The sequence below is a fragment of the Cannabis sativa genome, chromosome 4, assembly GCF_029168945.1.
Source record: "Cannabis sativa cultivar Pink pepper isolate KNU-18-1 chromosome 4, ASM2916894v1, whole genome shotgun sequence".
NCBI classification, from domain to species: Eukaryota; Viridiplantae; Streptophyta; class Magnoliopsida; order Rosales; family Cannabaceae; genus Cannabis; species Cannabis sativa.
In genome coordinates this window covers 17,613,748-17,623,461 of record NC_083604.1, presented here as the reverse complement: position 1 = coordinate 17,623,461, position 9,714 = coordinate 17,613,748, and positions in this window count along the sequence as shown.

Sequence of the window (9,714 nt, the reverse complement as noted above, 5' to 3'; positions counted from 1 at the left end):
CGAAAACCTCGGTCAACATTTTGGTGCTTTCATTGAGAGCTGAAGGAAGCTGCTACAAAACAAGCATTTGACTTCACAAATATGGTGGAGACAAGAAGTACTCGTCAGCCTCGCCCTCTGGAAGACGCTCAGGACCCAAACGAGGAAGATGTAGCCTCAAGAGCAGCAGAGGAGTCCGAGGAAGAAGAAATAGTCCCCGATGATGACTACGAGGGAAACCTCGACGAGTATGCCTATGACGAAGGTAGTTACTCAGAACTGGTGCTTCTTAGACAAAAAGCTATCGATCATGAAGCCGAGATCGAAGCTCAGAAAGCGCAAAACTAGAAAATGCAGGAAGTGATGCTGGCCATGCAAAAAGCCATGGAAGCAGCTGGCATTCACGTGCACCCCAAGGCAATGACCGCTGGACTCAACAAGGAGCCAGAGACATCTTCGCCTAATTCCCAGCAGCAGAAATCTAGGGAGCCTAGCCCTATAAGATATCCTGCTGAGGGGAATCAAACAAAAAACCCTACTTCTACCCCTGGGCGAAAGAAAAAGGTGCAGGATCCGCAAAAGGTCCGCTCAGATTTCCCTAAAGGGAAAGGTCCGCAGAGGGGCAAGCCCCAAAAAGGGAGTCTTGGCCCTCAGGATCGAGGGGACCAAAAAAGCGTTTCTGTACACCAGGAACCCGGGGGTAGAGGAAGAAGAGGACAGAGATGTCCTCCAGTTGATCTGAGAAACCAAATCAATGGGAACCAAGGTGACCTTCGGGATCACCTTGACCGAAAAAGATACGGGCCCGTGGTTTCCTCGGGTACGTTGAATGAAGGAATTATGGCGGAACTCGCCATACTCCGAAAAGACATTGCCCGAGTCTCCCGGAGGTAGAAGGGAGATGACTCTGATTCGGACAGCGAGGATCGAGAGCCATGTGCCGAGCACATCCTAGAGGCGGAGCTCCCTAAAAACTTTAAGATGCCCGAAATGGCAGCATATACCGGGAACTCCTATCCCAGCGACCACCTGTCACGGTTCAACTGTGTCATGACGGTCATGAGGGTTAGCAATGACCCCAAGTGTCTATGCTTCCCACTCACTCTGAGTGGGTCTGCGGAGGAATGGTTCAAAAAGCTGGAACCAGGATCCGTGGGCTGTTGGAACAAGCTTCAGACCAACTTCTGGAGACAGTTTGTCGCCGCAAGAAAGGTCAACCTGGAGGTCAGTGCCTTGACTAATATCAAGCAACTGCCCACCGAGACCTTGAAGAATTACATCAAGAGGTTCCGAGAGGAAGCCTCGAAGACCAAGAAGGTTGATGACGGACAACAGCTTGCACTTCTCCAAGCAGGAATCCGTACTGGGACTCCTTTCTGGAATGAGTTGCAACAAGAAGGGGCTGCTAGCCTCCAGGACTTCCAGAAGAGAGTCCAAAAATATATCAACCTCGAAGAAGCCCAAATCGTGGCTTATGGGGGCTACTACCCCACCGGAATAGCAGGGTTTACGCCCGGAGTATCGCCCTCGGGCACTGCCCCGACTGCGACCCCACAAACAAGTGGTATACAGTTCTCTGCTACCCCCGGGTATAGCCAGGGCCAAGCTCTGGCACCAGCATCTTCTCATTTTGGCAATCCGCCCGGAGTAAATGGGCAAGCTCCTTCACATTCTGCTCCGGCTGCTAGCTTAACGGGCCCTTCCCCGGGATCAAGGAGTAAAAGGTCCTCCAAAGGTAGCACCCAGACGGGAGAGAAGCGCCAGAAAAAGGGGTACACCCCCCAATATACTCAATACACGGAGCTATCAGACTCCCAAGAACGTGTGTACTTCGCCACTAGGCAAAATACACACTACCGGAGACCACAGCCGTTGTACAATGATAGCTCCCGGAGAGATCCGAGCAAAAGATGCGAGTACCACAACGACATTGGTCATAACACCAATGAATGTAAGAATCTCAAGGACGAGATCGAAAATCTAATCCGATTGGGCCACCTCTATGAGTGGATCAAGAATAGGTTGCCCCACCTCAATCTGGGTCAGGTGGCCGGGGGTATGCCTCCGGGAACACCAGGGGGTACAGTAGGAGTATTGGCTCCAGCTGCTCCCGCAGGTGACACCCAGCATATCCCCGGACTGCCGCCCCGGCCTAATGGACGGGTAGCCATGATCTCCGGAGGTCCCCAGATCGGAGGGAATACTCGCAAGGAGCGAAAGCGGTACGCCGGGGCCGCAAAACACAATGAGATATGGGAAGTTACTCAACTCCCAGCTCAAAGGCCTCGGCTGATGGACCAACCCATCACATTCACGGAAGAAGACGCCAAGACGGTGCGCTTCCCTCATCACGACCCGTTGGTCATAGAGATCCCCATCGCGAATAAAGTGGTGGCCAGAGTCTTAATTGACAATGGGAGTTCCGTGAACTTGCTTTTCAAAGAAGCCTTCACCGCGATAGGCTTGACAGATCGTGACCTCTCGCCTAGTGGATCCCAGCTCACAGGGTTTAACGGGACGACACTTATCCCAATGGGAAAAGTGAGGCTCCCGGTCACGCTGTGCCCGGACACTCCCCAGAGCACATTCAAATACTGCACCTTCGTGGTGGTGGACTGTTCGACAGCCTACAACGCGATCCTCGGCCGACCGGCCCTAGTAGACTTTGGTGCAGTCACTTCAATCTGACATCTGTGCCTAAAGTTCCCTACCCAGGAGGCTGGAGTCGGGACTGTGAGGGGAAACCAGGGGGAAGCAAGGTAATGTTATAATGTCGCAACCCACCTGCCCGTACTTATGGTCCGGGAGTCCGCTGAGCCAAAAATGGCTGAAGAGGATAAGTTGGATGCTCGTGTAGGGTCCGAAAGAATCGTGGAACCAATGGAGGACGTCGAAGAAATACCAGTGTGCGACGTCGACTCCACCAAAGTACTCCGGTTAGGGAAGAACCTAGACCCGGAGGAAAAGGACAAAATAATAAAAACACTGAAGGGCGCCATCGACATCTTTGCATGGCGCCAAGAAGACATGACTGGCATAAGCCCTCATGTCATCACACATGTACTCAATGTCAATCCGGACATGCCTCCTGTCCAACAAAAGAGACGCCCGCTCGATTCGGTGAAAGCCGAAGCTCTAGAGAAAGAGGTGGACAAACTTTTGACTAACGACATGATCCGCGACGTGTACTATCCGGAGTGGCTGGCCAATCCGGTCCTGGTGCCCAAGCCGAACGGAACTTGGCGAGTTTGTATAGACTTCACCGATCTAAACAAAGCTTGTCCAAAGGACTGTTTCCCGCTGCCCAGGATCGACCAAATGGTAGATGCCACTTTCAGATTCAAGCTGTTATCCTTCATGGATGCCTATGCTGGGTACAATCAAATAAAAATGCATACGGCAGACCAGGAGTGCACTAGCTTCAGGACCGATAAGGGGGTATACTGCTACCTAGTCATGCCTTTCGGACTGAAAAACGCCGGAGCAACCTATCAAAGAATGGTTAACCAGATGTTTAAAGGCCTCCTGGGGCGAAACATGGAGGTGTACGTGGACGACATGCTCGTCAAATCCAAAGCATGCAGCAGCCATGCAAGCGACTTAGAAGAATGCTTTGAAGTTGTCCGGAGATACGGCATGAAACTCAACCCAAAGAAATGCACCTTCGGGGTCAAATCAGGAAAGTTCCTGGGTTTCATAGTCAGCCAAAGGGGGATTGAAGCAAATCCGGAAAAAATCCAGGCTCTCCTGAATATGCCATCCCCCAAGAAACATAAATATGTGCAGAGCCTGACCCAAAAGGTAGCGGCATTGAGCCGTTTTATCTCACGGTCCACGGACAAGTGCATACCTTTCTTCAACGTGCTAAAGAAATGCCAAAAGTTTGAATGGTCAGACGAGTGCGAGGAGACATTCAGAAAGCTAAAAGACCACATGGCCAAGCCTCCTATCCTATCAAAACCCGTCCTTGGAGAAGACTTATTTCTTTATTTGGCCGTCTCCGAACACGCGGTCAGCGCTGCCCTGGTCCGGGAAGAAGAAAAAACTCAGCATCCCGTGTACTATGTCAGTAAGCGCATGATAGGGGCCGAAACGAGATACCCGGTCATTGAAAAACTGGTATTTTGCCTCCTGATGGCGTCAAGGAAGTTAAGGCCATATTTCCAAGCCCATCCGATCAAGATTCTGACCAATCACCCGCTCCGGCAAGTTCTCCAAAAGCCTGAAGCGTCCGGAAGGCTCCTCAAGTGGGCAATGGAACTAAGTCAATTCGACTTGCACTACGTCCCCCGGATTTCTATAAAGGCCAAGCCTTGGCAGACTTCATTACTGAATGCAACGAAGTCGAGGCAACAGCAAACATGCCGGTACCGCCAATCCCCACGTGGAGGGTATTTGTGGACAGAGCTTCTAATGAGAACGGTTCTGGAGCCGGAGTGGCTATGATATCACCAACTGGACTGCGACTCCAGGCGGCCCTCCGATTCGACTTCGCAGCTTCAAACAATGAGGCCAAATATGAAGCCTTGATAGCAGGGCTGAAATTAGCAAAAGCTGTAGGAGCCAAAAGAGTGGAAGTCTACAGTGACTCCCAACTGGTCGTAAACCAGGTATCCGGAGAATACCAAACTTGCGGCGAGCGGATGGCCGCATACGTAACAATAGTCCGAGAGCTGCTCCACGAGTTCGCGGACTACAAAATAGAAAGAATCCCCTGAGAAACGAACGCTCACACGGACTGTCTGGCTAAGTTAGCCTCGGATAGCGAAATCGAAGAGCTGGGGGTAGTACCAGTGGAACGCTTGGCAGAACCAAGCATCAAAATAAAAGAGACCACACTAACGGTTGGGCAAGAACCCAGCTGGATGGTCCCCATCATAAAATACATAACAACAGGTGAGTTGCCCCAAGAAAGGGCACTGTCTCGGAAGATTCAGTATCAGGCTCACCGTTATGTGATGATGGATCAAATTCTCTACCGGAGAGGACTCAGCATGCCTTATTTAAGGTGTGTATCGGACCCTGAAGCTAGACAAATCATGCTAGAGGTCCACGAAGGGTTCTGTGGAGATCATACGGGAGGACCCAGCCTCTCAAAGAAAATATTGAGGCAAGGGTACTTCTGGCCAACAATGAAAAAAGATTGTATAGACTATGTCCAAAAGTGTGACTCGTGCCAAAGGTACGCGAACATACCGAGAGCTCCTCCAAATGAAATCACCCTGATGACTAGTCCTTGGCCCTTCGCGGTTTGGGGAATAGATCTCATCGGGTCCCTACCAACATGAAAAGGAGGGGTAAAGTATGCAATAGTAGCAGTAGACTACTTCACTAAATGGACAGAGGCTGAGCCTATGAAGACAATAACTGCCAAGAAAGCATTGGACTTTGTTATCAAAAACATAGTGTGTCGATATGGCTTGCCTCACAAAATAGTCTCTGACAATGGAAAGCAATTTGATTGCGAGGAATTTACTGACTTCTGTAACCAACACGGAGTAGTGAAAAGCTTCTCCGCGGTAGCCAGGCCTCAAACAAACGGCCAGGCGGAAGCAGTCAATAAAATCCTGAAGGTCACCTTGAAGAAGAAGCTGCTGGCCTGCAAAAACAACTGGCCTGAAGAATTGCCAAGGGTATTATGGGCCTACCGAACGACCCCCAGAACCACGACCGGCCACTCGCATTTTTCAATGGCGTACGGTTGTGAAGCGATGGTCCCGGTAGAAACATTATTCCCATCCCACAGGAGGACGACTTACGATCCTGCCACGAATCAAGCTCTGCTTCAAGAGGCTTTGGATCAAGTCGAAGAACTCCGGGATGAGTCTCAAATACGGATGGCTGCTTATCAAAAGAAGGTGACCAAGTATTTTAACTCTAAGGTTAAAAACAGAAAATTTGCTATTGGGGATATGGTCCTAAGAAGGGTCTTCCCAGCCACCCAGGAACCCGGAGTGGGGGTACTTGTGCCAAATTGGGAAGGACCATATGAGATCGAGGACGAAATCGGCTCCGGCACTTATAAATTGAAAAGAATGGATGGAACCATCGTGCCAAGAGCCTGGAATGCCGATCACCTCAGAAGATATTACCAGTAGCGAAATAAAACTTAGACTTTGTTCAAAGAGTTTGTACCGTCCAAATGTATACCTCCTGTACATGTTAAATAAAACTGAGTGCCTTAAAAACAAAGTTTCTATGCCACTCAGGGGGGTACTAGGGTATACCGCACGGATAGACAGAAAAACAAACTAAGTAAAATATCCTGACCCAAAGGGCAGGTCAAAAAGTATGCACAAAAATAGAAAGCATAAGTATAAAAATCCTGATCCAAAGGACAGGTTAAAAAGAGAAATATGTGGCAAAAGAAAGATCACATATAAATATCCTGACCCAAAGGGCAGGTCATATACATACAAACGGCCCGGGGATAGGCCTTAAAAAAAAATTGTCTCCCCTTCGAATAAAAACTGCTACCTAAATATATTGTTCCAAGGCAGCAGAAAATATGTACAAAAGAAAAAGATAAAAGAAGTGGGTGGAATCTTGGTTGTACTGGGTCAATCTCAAAATAGCTCAGTCAATGCGCGGAGGAAGGCGAGGTCCAATACGCGCCTCTACCATGGCATCAAGCTTCTTCTTCTTCTCCCAAAATTTGGCAATCATCTTCTCAGGTTTGGGATAGAAGGTAAGCTTGATATTTTGGTCGTTGGTAGACCAAGCCATGTAGACCCCATCGTCGAAGCGCTTTGGACATCGGGCGCAGGAAACAGGAGAAAGGAGCTCGGCTCTTTTTGCCTTCTTGATGGTTTGCTCCTTGAAGTCCCTGAGCTCCTTCAACTCCGCGGCTAGAGCGGCCTTGGACTCTAAGTTCGCCTGGTGAGTTTCCTCTAAGGATCTCACCTTGGCAACCATTTCGTCCAAAGCTTCCCTGGCCTCCCGGAGCTCCCGCTTGGCCTTATTAGCAGCCTCGCTTTGTGCCCTCAGCTCCTCCTGATGCTGGGCCTCCAGCCTGTCCCTCCGTTGGGCCTCGTCCCGGATCATGGCCTCCTCTTGGGCCTCCCTCCGTTTGGCCTCCTCCTCATTGGCCTTGGCAGCCGCCTCCCGGCGCTCAGCAGCCTCATGGTAGAGCTGCCTCTCCGCAGTGAGGTCCTGAAGGACCTTCCTGACGTCGTTCATGTCCCCAAAATCAGACAGAACGAAGCCATGATTAATGATGTTCTTGGAGAGGCGGCCAGCCTCAGCAGCAAGCTGAACAATAACACAAGTGTAAGAAAGAATTCCCAAGAAGAAAAATGAAGGGAAAAGCAAAATTGTAAAGCACTTACCACGGTGAGGGAATGGCTGAGGTCTTGGACCTGGAAGATAGAGTTTAAGGAGGCGCAAGTTGCGAACCGCTTAGGCGCGCACCGGGTAAGCTGAGAAGCGAACTCGCCAGTCATCTCCGCGGTGAAGGGAGCCAAGGTGCGCCCAAGGAAGCGACGGAACCAATCCGACAGGGGGTCCAAGTTAAGGTCCCACAGATCCTGGTACTCCGGGTTGTTGATACTTTCCTGTACCTCAACCCGCAAAACCCTCCTAAGGGCTTCCACCTCGGCATACCCCCGGGAGTATTCGTCCATGGCATAGTTATGCTTGGCTATCCGGAGCTCTTGCCTCACCTCGTCCCCAGGAACTGGAGTCAGCACAATGTTGGGAGGAGCAGGATGTTCTTCCATGGGGGAGACCCCACCGTCGAGACCATGGGCAGGAGTGTCAGCTCTCCGAGGCTGCTTGGGCTCGTCCTGGGCAACCATCTTGCCCTTGCGCTTGCGAATCAGAGCAATCTCAGGCTCTTCTTCACCTTCTTCAACTTCCTCAGGAAGAGCCCGGAGCTCTCCCGCACCTTCTTCGACTTCCTTAGAAAAGCCCCATTGCTTTTCTTGACCTTCTCCCGGTAGCACCTCCTCGTCATCCACTAAGTCAATAGTGTCAGGAGGAGCGCTGGAAGAGACCTTTAGGGCAGGGGCTATTGGGGAAGAAGTAAAGGCCGGAGGAGCCTCGAGAGTGTGAACTCCAGCAAGCTGGTCCAAGATGGCGTCCATGGAGATACCTGTTTTACAAAAATAGGCAAGTGTTAGACATCCGTGGGAAACCACTTACACAAGATATGGCAAATAAGCTACTCCTACCCGGACTTCCTAATTCGGCCCTAGCAAAGTCCTGAACTTTAATGCTGGCAGCATCATCTCCGAGATAGCTGTCCGAAGGCCGGAACCAGCTGGATGTGATGTAAGCTGAAGGACCTAAGGGAACAGGTTCCGGAGGGGCAGAACCCATCCGGGACCGACCTAGAAAATCTCCTAAGTTTGAAAAGTAAAACTCCTTCAAACGATCCCCCCACCGGGTCGAGGGATCCTAAACCTATATAGACGCTCCTCGAACCCTACGGGCCTACGACTGGCATATTCGCCAACGGAAGGAACATAATGAATTATCAAAGGAGACTTACCACCGGCACCGGAAGTGCTGGCACCAGGAGCCCCTGAGTTTGGCTCTGGAACCGAAGGCTGTGGCCTGGGAGCCCTTCTCTCCGAAGAATCCTCAATGCGAAGGGGCCTCCCGGTGGGATGATCTCCAATCTCTTCTTGAAGAATCTTGTCAAAAAATTTAGCCTCGGACTTCCCGGCAATCGCCTGGCTTCTTCTTACCACCGGAATCCCCACACAAAGTCCCCTCCCGGAGGCCGCCTGGGCCTGAGAGTATGCCTTCTCCTGGGCCTTCTGGTAGAGATAGTCCTGGTATTTCTTCTCTGCCGTGGCGATAATCTCGTCCCGGAAGGTCTTCTCCGCGACCGGCGCCCTTACATTGGGACAGATGACCCGGGAGAGGTTAGAGTCCTCCACGGATTGATGCGGAAGGATAAGTTTGGCCTTCCTGCAGTTTTCCGTAGTGACCAAACCCCCGACGTCAAGATCGGCTCGGTCATAGGAGGCAAAGGCCTGGGCCCTCCGGAGGAAGGTCTGTGTAGGGGCCGTCCGCTGATAGGGAGGGATCCTCACCCACTCGGTAAGGAGCTCCAGGTGGTCCATTGCCCTGAACCCAGAGGAAAAGAAAAAGCGATGGCGATACTCTTTGACGTGAGTGTGCCTATTATACGGAACCACCCCTTCGTTAGCAGGATGGATCCGGAACCCATAAAAACCGTCCTTAAGTTTGTACCCCTTCTTGGGGACGGATACAAGTTCATAAAAATACAAAATTTCCGCCGGGCGGGGAGATCCCCATCCGCGGGCGGCATAAAAAATAAATAAGCCTGAGAGCAGGCGATAAGCTTGGGGAATGAGTTGGTATGGCGCAAGGCCGACAAAAACAAGAAAATTAACAAAGTAGTCCTGAAGAGGAAGCATGGCACCAGCCATCAAGTGCGTCTGGCTCCAGGCTCCGAAGCCGCCATAATTATGGTTGGGCGTCTCGGCATCGCGAGGTGGCCGATGATAGGTTCCTGAGGTGGAAGGCTTGATCCCAGCAACTTCCACAATATTCTCCAGTTGATGGGGACAAGTTAAGGTGGAATGAAGCTCAGCCGCTTCCCATCCAGTTGCCCGGGACTTATACCCCTCCTGGGCAACGGGTCCCAGGGAGACCTCCTCTAAAGTAGCCATGCGTTTCCCGCTTTTCTTCGAAGACTTCGAACCAGAGGCAGACATTTTCTCTTCTGTGAAAAAAAAAGAAGAAAGAGAAAATTCCAGCAGT